At 34.8% G+C, this 13,556-nt stretch overlaps 1 pseudogene; it reads right to left on the reverse strand.

Moving 5' to 3' along the window:
* Positions 1–12,891: 12,891 nt before the first annotated feature.
* LOC145516511 (elongin-B pseudogene) lies at positions 12,892–13,188 on the reverse strand (annotated as a pseudogene).
* Positions 13,189–13,556: the final 368 nt, after the last annotated feature.

Consider the following 13,556-nt stretch of genomic DNA (forward strand, 5'->3'; position numbering starts at 1 on the left):
GGTGCTCAGTAAATATCTATGGGATAATCAAGTTAATTGTATGGTAAATAAGAATGCAAAGGCTAAGTATTAGGGACTATAATTAAAGTATACATCTTAGGTACATACTGATGACATTCCTTTAGCATGATGAGAATATGTTTAATTACTTTGTTTTAGAAAGTAAAGGCTGATGGAAAACTACTTACTTAAAATGTTGTAGTTCTATTTTTTGTTATTAAAATAGATATATTCTCCACGTTCCTACGTTTTTATATAAGCCCTTCATGAATCAAATTATCTTTTAGTTCTTTGTTTGATAATAAAGATTACTTATTTGTAATCTATTATTTGAGTACACTGGGCTTCTCTGGTGGCTCAGCGGTAAAGAGCTCACCTGCCAATGCAGGAGACATGGATTCAATCCCTGGGTTGGGAAGGTCCCCTGGCAGAGGAAATGTCAACTCACTCCAGTATTCTTGCCTGGGAAATCCCGTGGACAGAGGAGCCTAGCAGGCTATAGTCGATGGGGTCACAAAAAAGTCAGACATAACTTAGTGACTAAACAACAATGAACAAAGCGTATTTTTAAAATGTAATCCTTTTGTTGAAAAATGTGCAAAAATAGATCTAACTCTTCAGTAATTTCTTATGTTGCAGAAAATAGATTATCATTACTTCATAATATAATAATATTCCTTGTGAAAAGCAATTTCTAATCTTCCAATTTGAATGGTAAAGTGTTATTTATATTTACTAACAATATATAGCTTTGATGTAGTCCTTTTCCTATTTGGAACCAGTCTGTTGTTCCATGTCCAGTTCTAACTGTTACTTCCTGACCTGCATACAGGTTTCTCAAGAGACAGGTCAGGTGGTCTGGTATTCCCATCTCTAAGAATTTTCCACAGTTTATTGTGATCCACACAGTCAAAGGCTTTGGCATAGTCAACAAAGCAGAAATGTGTTTTTTCTGGAACTCTCTTGCTTTCTTGATGATCCAGCGGCTGTTGGCAATTTGATCTCTGGTTCCTCTGCCTTTTCTAAAACCAGCTTGAACATCTGGCAGAGTACATCAGAGAAATGCAGGGCTGGAAGAAGCACAAGTTGGAATCAAGATTGGCGGGAAAATATCAATAACCTCAGATATGCAGATGATACCAACCTTATGGCAGAAAGTGAAGAGGAACTAAAAAGCCTCTTGATGAAAGTGAAAGAGGAGAGTGAAAAAGTTGGCTTAAAGCTCAACATTCAGAAAACTAAGATCGTGGCATCCGGTCCCATCACTTCATGGGAAATAGATGGGGAAACAATGGAAACAGTGTCAGACTTTATTTTTCTGGGCTCCAAAATCACTGCAGATGGTGATTGCAATCATGAAGTTAAAAGACGTTTACTCCTTGGAAGGAAAGTTATGACCAACCTAGATAGCATATTAAAAAGCAGAGACATTACTTTGTCAACAAAGGTCTGTCTAATCAAGGCTATGGTTTTTCCAGTAGTCATGTATGGATGTGAGAGTTGGACTGTGAAGAAAGCTGAGCGCCGAAGAATTGATGCTTTTGAAGTGTGGTGTTGGAGAAGACTCTTGAGAGTCCCTTGGACTGCAAGGAGATCCAACCAGTCCATCCTAAAGGAGATCAGTCCTGGGTGTTCATTGGAAGGACTGATGTTGAAGCTGAAACTCTAATACTTTGGCCACCTCATGCGAAGAGTTGACTCATTGGAAAGGACCCTGATGCTGGGAAGGATTGGGGGCAGGAGGAGAAGGGGACAACAGAGAATGAGATGGAGGGATGGCACAACCAACTTGATGGACATGAGTTTGGGTATACTCCGGGAGTTGGTGATGGACAGGGAGGCCTGGTGTGCTGCGATTCATGGGGTTGCAAAGAGTCGAACATGACCGAGTGACTGAACCGAACTGATATTTACTAACATAAGGTTCAAGTTATATATTACTTGCCACAAAGTCACATATAGCTTGCACTTTAGATGTTACCTGTAACACACTATCTTAATTGGTTCATCAACATTCCTCCAAGATTTGCTCAATTTTACAATGTGAGTTTTTATGCTATAATTTGAAATTCTTTGAGCCAACAATTCATAAGAATCTGATTATTTCCATTAATGTGAGATCTGTATCTCTCCCTGGCTATTTGTTTACTGAAAGAGAAGGAAGATGGCAGATAAAAAAACTTTTTTTCTTTCACATTTGTTTCCTCACAAAGATTTAGCTATATTTCAACTGTAAAGAATTCAAGCAGTTCCCTAAATAAGGAATGAACGGTTGCTTTTGGTATAAAGTTATAGTCAGATAATTTAATGATTTGCTCATATTCACTGCCCATTTCTTGTGTAAGAATAATACCAAATTGGAAAAAGGAAATAAAAATTTCACAATATTTACTATAGTACATGTTGCTTCTTTTTGAACATAGTCTTCTTTAGCTATTTTAATTAATTTTAGAGGTAGAAATAATTGATAAACTTTTTATTCAATTGAAACAAATAGTCATTGAGATTAATATTGAAGTCTCTGCATCTCTTGATATTCTTTGAGTGTGTGCTCAGTTGCTTCAGTTGTGTCCAACTCTTTATGACCCCTTGGACTTCAGCCCACCAGGGTCCTCGGTCCATGGGATTCTCCAGGCAAGAAAACTGGAGTGGGTTGCCACGCCCTTCACCTGGGATCTTCCTGTCCCAGGGGTCAAACTGCATTGCAGGCAGATTCTTTACCACTGAGCCACTGGGGATATTTTCTAGGTAAGCATAAACCTTATTATTTCTCTTTTTTTTTTATTGAGTGGATACATAGAAGCTGCTACAGTTATGTAGAGCCACACCCTTTGTATAAAACACACATTCTACAGTCCTTGAGCAGAGGTTGTTTAAAGCACATAGCACAAATGTGATTTAGACAAGGTAAGGCCTTCTCAAGTTATCCAATAGTTTGGGACAACCATGATAAAAACCTGAGTTAGATTTAGGCACCTAAAATCTGCCTCTGCCTGTCCTTTGCTATTACCACAGGAGATTAGGGATGGGTGAACCCAGTCATGTTTTGGGTTCGTCAAACATCTTGAACTACTTTTCCAATGTTCTGGGTTAGGCAAAACCCAAAATGTGTTTTGCCAAGCACATTTTCTCTTAATTCTTAAACCCAGGAGTATTTTAAGGTAAATTTAATCCATATGTTTCTGATTCATTTACACTAAACTCATCAAAATGTTCTGTCTTGAGAGCTATTTGATGTGCAAGAAGCTTTTTGAATATTTTACAAGCCTTTTAAAATCAAATTCATTGGACTTTTACATTCAGCTGGGCCAAGAGCAAGTGAACGCAGTCCCCAAAGCAATCAAGTTAGGTTGCGAAGTCTAAAACATCAAGGTTTGTGTAGTTTCTAAACTTGGTTATGCACATCTCAATCCTTGGTAAGAATATATATTAACGTTATTTTTGCAGAATGTAGATTGTGTAACACAATGAGTAGTGAACAAAATGCAAAATAAGGCATGGAAATATATAGAAGCCAGTGACAAATAATTCAAAGCAGATTGAATGTCTGTTCTTTAGCAAGAACCATGCACGAGCTAACATAATGGAGGATGACACCGCATCTGTTTTCATTTTTCTTTCTTTTGGGAGGACTTTCTTCTTTTTGGACTGTATTTGCGCTTTTCTACAAATTCTCTTCCATTTCTATCTTTTGGGAAGTCACAGAACTTACAGCTAGCACTGTATCACTCACATTAGGTAAAAGAGAATTATGTTTAATATTATATAAAAGGGTTTGTTTTGTTAAGAAAAAGCTAAAATGAATTACCAGCTTTATTTCTTAAGATATCATTAGAACTTTTAGGTCTGAAAAATAATGAACAGGTTGAGACTCATTATGAAGTTCACAAATCAAATTCACTATCAAAATCCCAACTCTTGTAAATTTAGGCTGGATACTAATTGGTAAAATTTGTAATACATAATAATCCTATGTGATTATATGTTGGTAAATGCATTTTGATCTCTCTCTTGATTATTTCTGTGTGATTTAGAAGACCAGACTACATTAAGATTTATACACAATGGTAGTTAGGGGCTTAGCTATATAAATAAGAGAACTAGGTAGTAAGGCAGAAAAAGAGAAAGCAGAATAAAACACCATTATGGATAATTTATTACATGCTAAAAAGCTGAAATATTGTTCTTACTTTTCAGTTACAAACATTTCTAAGAACCAGTCCCAGACATTGAATAAAGTTAAATAAGAAATCAATAATAATTTTAGCATAAGCTTTGACAGTTGCAGATGAAAAAAAGTTTGTTTTTCCTACTGTTGTTGGCTAAAAAAGCATTTTAGTGGCTTTCAAAATATTCTGTTGTAATAAGACACAAATGATAATATCTTTGTAATCAGTATCTCAAGTATCCTATATTCTCTTTCAACGCTTTCTCAGAAATGTTGAGGAGTAACATAGATGAACACAGCAATGGAGAGGAGGAGATAGGAACAATTATATTGCAGTGAAACTGAAATTCTTTACTAAAGAATTCCCTTTCTCTATATGCCATATTTTTGTTTAATAATGCCATACTAGGATTATAGTTTTTAAAAGTTAGGACTTTGTGTAGTTGTATATTTTAGTTTTCAACTCTCACTAGATAGTTAACTTTGAAAAATTTAAAACTTTAACCTCAAGTTTCTCCTCTGGAGAATGAGAAAATTCAGGATTCTAAAATTATTGAAAGTTATATTATGCATGTAAATCTTAATATCAAATAAACTTAAGGCCATATAATAAGTGCCACATAAATGGTACCTGTTAGAAGGACAGTCTATCCTTTTTTTAGCTATCTGGGATGGATTAGCTACTACCAAAAAAAGGTAATACCTATTCAGTTTATATAAGTTTTCTTGCTGTGTCAACTTGGCTAAATTACAGTGTCCAGTTATTCAACCAAAAACTAATCTAGATGTTTCTATGAAGGCATTTTCTAGATGTGATTAAGATCAATAAGCAATTGCCTTTAGATAAGAGAAATTATCCTAGATAATCTGAGTGAGTCTATTCAGTCAGTTAAAATGCCTAAAGAGCAGATCTGAGGTTTCCCTGGTGAACAAGAAATTCCGCCTGTGGACAGCAGTATCAAACCCTGACCAAGAGTTCCGGACTGCTTTCCTGACAGCCTGCCCCAATAGATTCTGGAGGTGCCTAGCCAGTCTCCACAACTGCATAAGCCAATTCCTTGCAACTCTCTTAAAACAGATCTCCTACTGTTTCTGCTTCTCTAGTTAAACACTGATGCATGAATTCATTCATTCAGCAAATATTTATCAATGATTTTCAATGTCTCAATTCAAGTATTATTTTAGATACCAAGGAATCTGCACAGAACAAGTTAGATGTTTCTCTTGTCATCACTGAACAAACAGAGGATATTTTCCTGAGAAAAGTTACAATATTAAAAATATTTAAATTAAAATAATAAAAAGTGCTTTGAAGTAGAAGAAATAGCACATTATTTTCATACTAGCCTTTTTATTTTCATTTGGAACTATTTAAACATTTTTATAGTGAATTTAAATCAGACCTATATCTTAGTTGAGAGACAGTTTTTTTGTTTCTGTGAATCTTGAGTTTCTATTATGTAGATTCAAATGTAGGTTTTCTCCTATGTGGAAAAAAATGTAAAAATTTAAACTTTCTGAGTTAAATGTAGCCCGTGAACAAACACAGTGCCTCTAGGTACATGAAATTGAGGTGAACAAAGCAGGGAAGGGACATTTTACCTACAGTGGGATCTAATGTGTTAAGCAAATGATGGTCATTGTCAATTTTTTTTTTAATTGAATTGTCATGTAGCTAATATGGTGTGCTCATTCATGTGACTACATTAAAAACATTACATTCAGTGCAAAATACTTAATTGTTAAATGTTTCTATCAGAACAATAAGAAGAGCCTTTATAAAATAAGAAGAGTTCTCATCATTAAATACTGAAAATAAGGATTAAATTTTTTTGAGATTTGAGATCACTTTTTAATATGTGTTTTTATTTAAATCATGAAGGGATAAACAAACGCATTCTTAGTAAGCAAATTTGAAGGGAACCAACGCTTGAAGTAGAAAGTGTTATAAATAATTTTTCTGATAAAAACATTGTGCTCAATTTCTTCTACACTCTTCCAATGTCACAGGCCAGCTAGCCTTTAAATCATATGTACTTCAATTCACAAAAGTTTATTCGTTTCCCATTTACAATTTCACAGAATTTTCCAGAAATTAGAATTGGAAAACAATAAATTCTTTTCCTTTTTCTTTGATTGTCCATGAACACACACCTCCTGCCCTGTTACCAGTCAACAGGACCATTTTATATGTCTGCTTAAATTTAAATTGCCAGGCCCCTTAGTGGCCAAGTCCTAGCCTAGAACTTTATCAGATATTAATCAGACTTAAAAAAAATAAGAACTTTCTTCAATTACAAATGTAAATGCTTTCTTACTGATTTGGATCAGGATAAGACAATATACACATGTGTTTTCATTTTAAAAATAATAATTTTGGTAACTGGGAAAGCAAGATGTTTGCAAAAGCATTTTAAACATGGATATTCAATTTGCAAATGCTGTTTTAAATATTATAACTCTTGCAAACATGTTATTAAATTATCCTGAACAGAAAGTACATATATTATGGAAATCCCCAATTTCTCAAACTTTCATAATTTTGAGTTCAGTTCAAGATGGCAGAGTAGAAGGAAGTGTGCTCATCTCCTGTGAGAGCACAAAAATTGCAACTAGCTATTGAGCAACCATCCACAGGAGGACACTGGAACCCACCAAAAAAAGATATGCCACATCCAAAGACAAAGAAGAAGCCACAACAAGATGGCAGGAGGTGTGCAAACATGATAAAATCAAATCCCATACCTACCACAATCTGGAGAACAATAATACCAAAGAAGTTTTCCCACTGTAGTGAAGCTTCTGAGCCTCATATCAGGCTTCCCAACCTGGGGATCCAGCAAAGGGACTGGTAATCCCCAGGGAATCTGACTTTGAAGACCAGTGGAATTTGATTATAGGACTTCCACAGGGCAAGAGGAAACAGCGACTCCACTACTGGAGGGCACAAACAAAATCTTGTTAATGCCAAGACCCAGGGGAAAGGAGTAGCAGCCCCAGAGGAGACTGAACCAGACCTACCTGTAAGTGCTGGAGGATCCCCAGTGGAGGGGTGGGTCTGCAGTGTCTCTGTGGGAAGGGGGCACTGGCAGCAGCAGTCCTAGAGGGGGCCTCTTGGTGTAAGTCCCCTTGGAGGTCACCGTTAACCCTACCATAGAGCCCAAAGACCCTAGGGCCGGGTCACCTCAGGCCAAACAATTTACAGGAAGGGAGCACAACCCCATCCATCAGCAGATAATTGGATTAAAGTTTTACTGAGCGTGGCCCTGCCCACCAGAGCAAAACCCAGTTTTTCTAACCACCAGTCCCTCCCATCAAGAAGATTACACAAGACTCTTAGCCTCACCTACCAAAGGGCAGACAGAAGAAGCAAGACCAATCACAATCCTGCAGCTGCTAGAACCAAAACCACATCACAGAAAGTTAAAAAGGATGAAAAAGCAGAGGGTTTTGTCCCAGATGAAGGGACAAGATAAAACCTCAGAAAAACAACCAAATGAAGTGGAGATAGGCAAACTTCCAGAAAAAGAATTTAGAATATTGATGGTGAAGATGATCCAGAATCTTGAAAAAAGAATGGAGGCAAAGATTGAGAAGGTGCAAGAAATGTTTACCAAAGACCTAGAAGAACCAAAGCACAGGTAAACAGAGACGAACAGTACACTGTTGCTGTTGTTTAGTCTTTCAGTTGCATCTGACTCTTTGCTATCCCTTGGGCTATAGCCTTCTAGCTCCTTTGTCCATAGATATTCCAAGCAAGAATACTGGAGTGGGTTGGCATTTCCTTCTCCAGGATATCTTCTCAACCCAGGGATCTAATTCATCTCTCCTGCCTGGCAGGCAGGTTATTTACCACTGAGCCACCTGGCAGGCATCTTCTTTACCACTGAGCCACTTGGGAAGCCCAACAATACATTAGAAGGAATCAACAGCAGAATAACTGACCTGGAGGACAGAATGGTGGAAATCACTGCCACAGAACAGAATATACAAAAATGAATTTAAAAAAAAAGAGAAAGACAGCCTAAGAGACCTCTGGGACAACATTAAACATGCCAACATTCGCATTAGAGGGGTCCCAAAAGGAGAAGTGAAGAGAGAAAGGATCTGAAAAAATATTTGAATAAATAATATCAGAAAACTTCCCTATTATGGGAGAGGAAATAGTCAACCAAGTCTAGGAAACACAGAGAGTCCCAGGCAGAATAAACCCAAGGAAGAACACACCAAGACACATGGTAATGAAAATGACAAAAAAAAAGATAAAGACAAAGATAAAATATTAAAAGTAGCAAGGGAAAAATGACAAATAAAATACAAGAGAACTCACATAAAGTTTCTCAACAGAAACTGTACAATCTAGAAAGGAATGCCATGATATTTTTAAAGTGATGAAAAGGAAGAACCTTCAATAAAGAATACTCTACCCAGCAAAACTCTCATTCAGATTTGATGGAGAAGTCAAAAGCTTTCCAGAGAAGCAAAAGTGAAGAGAATTTAGCACCACCAAACCAGTTTTGCAACAAATACTCAAGGAACTTCTCTAGGCAGGAAACACAAGAGAAGGAAAAGACCAACACAAAATAAACCTAAAACAATTAAGATAATGGCAATAGGAACATGTATACCTTAACTATAAATGAATTAAAGGTGCCAACCAAAAGACATAGACTGTCTGGGCAGTAGAGAACAAATGCATGTATGCACTTCCACTTACCACATCACTCTACTTAACCCCTCAAATTATATATAATTATTTTATATTGTTAGGTTAATCATATTTCCATTATGGCTTGCAATTATAATGATCTTGTATTTTTTGTCTGGCTATTGATTTTGAAAATTGATTAACTTCTTTTAGTATTGTGATTATGTAACTATTATTCACTTGATAAGATTGTATCATTATTGATACAAATATAGAATTCTATATCACTAAAACTACCATTTAATAGAAAAATTTGTAATCACTTTTTAAAATCCAGATGTATAACAGAATTATCTTGAATTTCTTTTTTTGAGAAATGCAAATGCCCAGGTATTGCTGTTCTTCTCCAAAGCTCCAGATGTGTTTCTAATAAGCAGCAATGTTTAAAAACAACTGGACTATATGATGATCTTTTATTTTATCTAGTTTATTTCACTTTTTCTATTTCATATTCATTGCTCACATTTCATTTAGTTTATGTTTCTCAATTTCTCTGTCTCTTTTTTTTGTTATTGTTTTTCTTGAGCCTTTGTCAACCATAGTAGAAAAGCTTGTGTATGTATAGTGTGTATGTGCTAAGTCGCTTCAATCGTGTCCAACTCTTTGCATCCCCATGGACTGTAGCTGGCCAGGCTCCTCTGTCCATAGGATTCTCCAGTCAAGAACACTGGAGTGGGTTGCCATTTCCTTCTCCAGGGGATCTTCCTGACCCAGGGATCAAACCCATGTCTCTTACACCTACCTGCATTGGAAGGCAGGTTCTTTACTACCTGTGCCATCTGGGAAGTCCTAAAATATGTATAATATAATATACATATATATATGTAATAATATATGTAATATTATATAATATATATAATATATATACACACACACATATATATATAAGAAAATTTATGAATTTTTGTCTGGCTAAAAAAATTCATGACATTTGGATTACACTTGTTTGACTTAGTGTAAGTAGAATGCTAGATTTCTAATTTATATTCACACAAAACTTTCATATAGTTCTATGTATTTTGGCATCTAGTATTACCAAGAAAATTTATTATCTTTGTGAATTAAAAATAATTTGAATGACATTTGAAACTTTTAATCCAATTCTGAGTATATAAAGAAATACTGTGTTTAAAAAAACCAGAAATTTAACATGTGATACAGTATTATTAACTGAAGTACAGATTTTGTTCAAATTTCACAAAATTTTATACTAGTGTTTATTATTTGTTTCCATACCTTACTCAAGACTCCACATTGTATTTAATTGCATTGAGCAGCTTCAGCTGCATGCAACAAGTTCTGGTAAATTCTCTTTTCATTTTTATTCTATTACAAATATTTTCTATTTTTTTCCTTGTTATAGCTTCTTAGATATACCCATCATTTAAAAGTAGACATTTAATTTTGAAATACATGGGATTTTGAGTGAAGTATCTTTAATATTAATTTCTCATTTTTGATGTTAATTTCTCATTTAAATGCCTTCTTCTCTGCAATCACCGTTTGTGCTTTTCTCAGTCTAACTTTATTGAGGCTTTTGATACCTAAGTCGAAGATCTCTCTTGGTAAATGTCACATTGCACTTGAAAATATGTGATAAGAGAATAGATTGTATGATTTCAATACTTTTAAACCATTAATTTTTGCACCTTGTTTTATGTCCCTGGATACGTTCCAGTGTCTCCTAGTTTACAATCTATGGGAACGTCAATAGAATTTGTATCCTCCTGTTGCTCCTGTTGTGTGAAAAGTGTATAAATCTTAATTATTTTGAATTGGTTCATAGTGTTTTCGGGTCTACCATATCCTACTTCTACTTCTCTGTATATTCATATACAGAACATACAGAATATATCCATATTCTACTTCTCTGTATATTCATTCTATTAATATTTGATATTGAAACTCTAACTAAAAATCTTAATTTATCTACTTTAAAAAATAATTGTAATATATAGTGGAACTATATATGTATCCTTGTTCCGTATTTTCCCAGTCTCCTCTGTAAATATGTTATCATACTTTCATAATTTAAAAAATAAAAATTAAAATATAAAGAAATAATTTTGAAGTTGAAAAGTAGTTTTGAAGTTTGAAAGCAGTGATTTTTTTTTTTAAGCAAAAGACATTTGCTATATAGTCAGCAAACGTCAACAGATTTTCTGATTGTCAACCATCAGTAAATGTCAACAAGTATTTGATATACAATCAGCAAATGTCAACAGAACATTACAGGAATAAACGTTTCTACACTTTAGAATTATTCATGTATAATGAGACATTTTAACTATCACAGAAACTGAAGCCAATACAATTGGTAGTCATACCATTAAAACTATTGCTTATTGCAAATTTTACCAATAATTGTCATGAGTGGGCTGTTGGTACACTAAGGAAATCTTAGAGGTTATAAATTTTTTACTTTTAAAACTAGTTTTATATTACAGTCATTCAGATATTTATAAAAATTCAGATAATTGTAATTATATATTATACATAAATGTTACAAATTAATTTTATCCCTCAAGTTGACATTCTTAGATCCTCTTTAACTTACTCTACTCTACCCTACAATTAGCTCATTTTCTATTTGAGTCATGATGGGATCTTTTGCTTTATTATATGAACCCTCTGAGCTAAAAACACTACTCTAATTAGCCTAGTTTCATAGTCCTTTGAAAATGTAAGTACCCACAAATTAATAATGCTGAACTCCTTAGTAATTCTCATGAAAAAGATTTTATGTAGAATTAAGGAAATATAAAAAAAGACCAAGATCCAAAGTTCTTCATTTAAGTGCTATATAATTTGCAAATATCAATTAAAATGATTCTACAAGTTAGTCTCCTTCAGTTTTTCTTCTTTATAAACATGCCCAAATAAAGCAAAGGTTTACACACAACCAAGCAATAGTTCAATATAGAGTGAAGAAATGAAGAAACTTTTGAAGGACAATCTGTAAGCAGTTAGAAGACAAGGGAATTTTGAACCTTACACATCATGGTCTATAATGAACAAATCATGCCTGACCATGATGATAGACCTGTTTGAGAGAGTTACAAAACTAGTTGGAGAAGAGGATGGAGTTGACGTCATGTATTTGGGCTTCAGTGAAGCATTTGAAACAGTGGATCATGAACTTTTAGTTGCAAATTAATTATAATTGTTTTGGATGAGAACAGAATCACATGGATTGAGAACTGGCTAAAAGATCATAAACACAAATAATAGATGGCAATGAACCCAATTGGAGGATAACTGCAGCAGGTTTTCATAATGGTGAAATTTTGTAAATCTCTATTTATTGGTTATTAAAGACTAGTTTTCCTCAATAATATCCAAGTAGAAGTGTTTTCAGAGGTACCAGATGTAGAACACAAAGAAAATAGATCAAAATATGAGTTCATATGAATCAATATCCAAGTTAGAATTTATGTTTGACTTCAGTTGAATTTTGAAAATGTTATGTAAATAAGTATTAGTGCATAGTATTCAGGGAATAACTAGTGCCAATAAAACAGAATATTTTAAATATTTTAGACATTATTAATGATACATCTTATTTCTTTTTCAAGTAAGTTCAATAGTACCTCTATTAGAAATGTATCAAAGAAATAAAACTAATCTTTTAATTTTTATAAATAATGCTTGTGATTTCTCTATATTTAAGTTAAATTAATTTTATAGTAATAAGAGAACAGCATACACAATACAGACTTTAAATTTCTAAGAGACTATCAGAAAATAACTCTTGAGTCTTTTATGAAAGAAGAAGGCAATTTATCTATGGATGTTTTTAAACCCAAATCTCTTTTATTAGAGAGGATTAGTGGGGCACATGGAGAAGGAAATGGCAACCCACTCCAGTATTCTTGCCTGGAGAATCCCAGGGACGGCGGAGCCTGGTGGACTGCCCTCTATGGGGTCGCACAGAGTCGGACACGACTGAAGCGACTTAGCAGCAGCAGTAGTGGGGCACAGGCGAGGCAGGGAAGGATTGGGGGGGACCATCTTACTACACAGCTTGTTCATTGGCTTTGCTTCCTGAGTTCTACTGCTTCCTCAGATAGGGCAGCTCAGGTGCGCTGGAGAAGGGCTCAAAGCACAGAGCCACAAATGTCTCATCTGGTGAGAAGGCTAGCCCCACAGTGGCTGGGGCCTGAGGCTGTACTATCTGCTGGTGAAGTCACACTCACGCAATGTCTTGCGCTGTCATGAAGTTGATTGTCCTCATACAACCGCTGCACTTCCGGTCCTTGGCATCTGTGAAGATGGTGGTCTTGTGGCAATGGTTGATGAGGAACATGTCCATCTCAGCATCTGCCTCTCCCCAAGATTTATAATGAAATACCATAGAACAGCTTTTCCAAATTGTGGGCTACAAGATAATTTTAAAGTTATGCAATAATGCTTTTAGATGCATTCATTTGCATATATTAGGGGATAAAGTGATTAAATGACATAAATACTACTTAAATACATTTGAATGCAAACAAGTACCATTATCTCAAGAAAAATATTGTATAGTAGTATAAAATATGAGCACATTCAGGTAATTGGTAGACAGAAGACTAATGTTTGGGAAATGCTGCAGACGAAAAAGCCAGTATTGCCTTATCCATTGAGCCAAAGATTGATTTAATTACATGTAAGGATAATGTATGAGAAGATACTGGCAAG

Source organism: Giraffa tippelskirchi, chromosome 8 (assembly GCF_054371585.1).
Source record: "Giraffa tippelskirchi isolate mGirTip1 chromosome 8, T2T-mGirTip1v1.2.pri, whole genome shotgun sequence".
Classification (NCBI taxonomy): domain Eukaryota; kingdom Metazoa; phylum Chordata; class Mammalia; order Artiodactyla; family Giraffidae; genus Giraffa; species Giraffa tippelskirchi.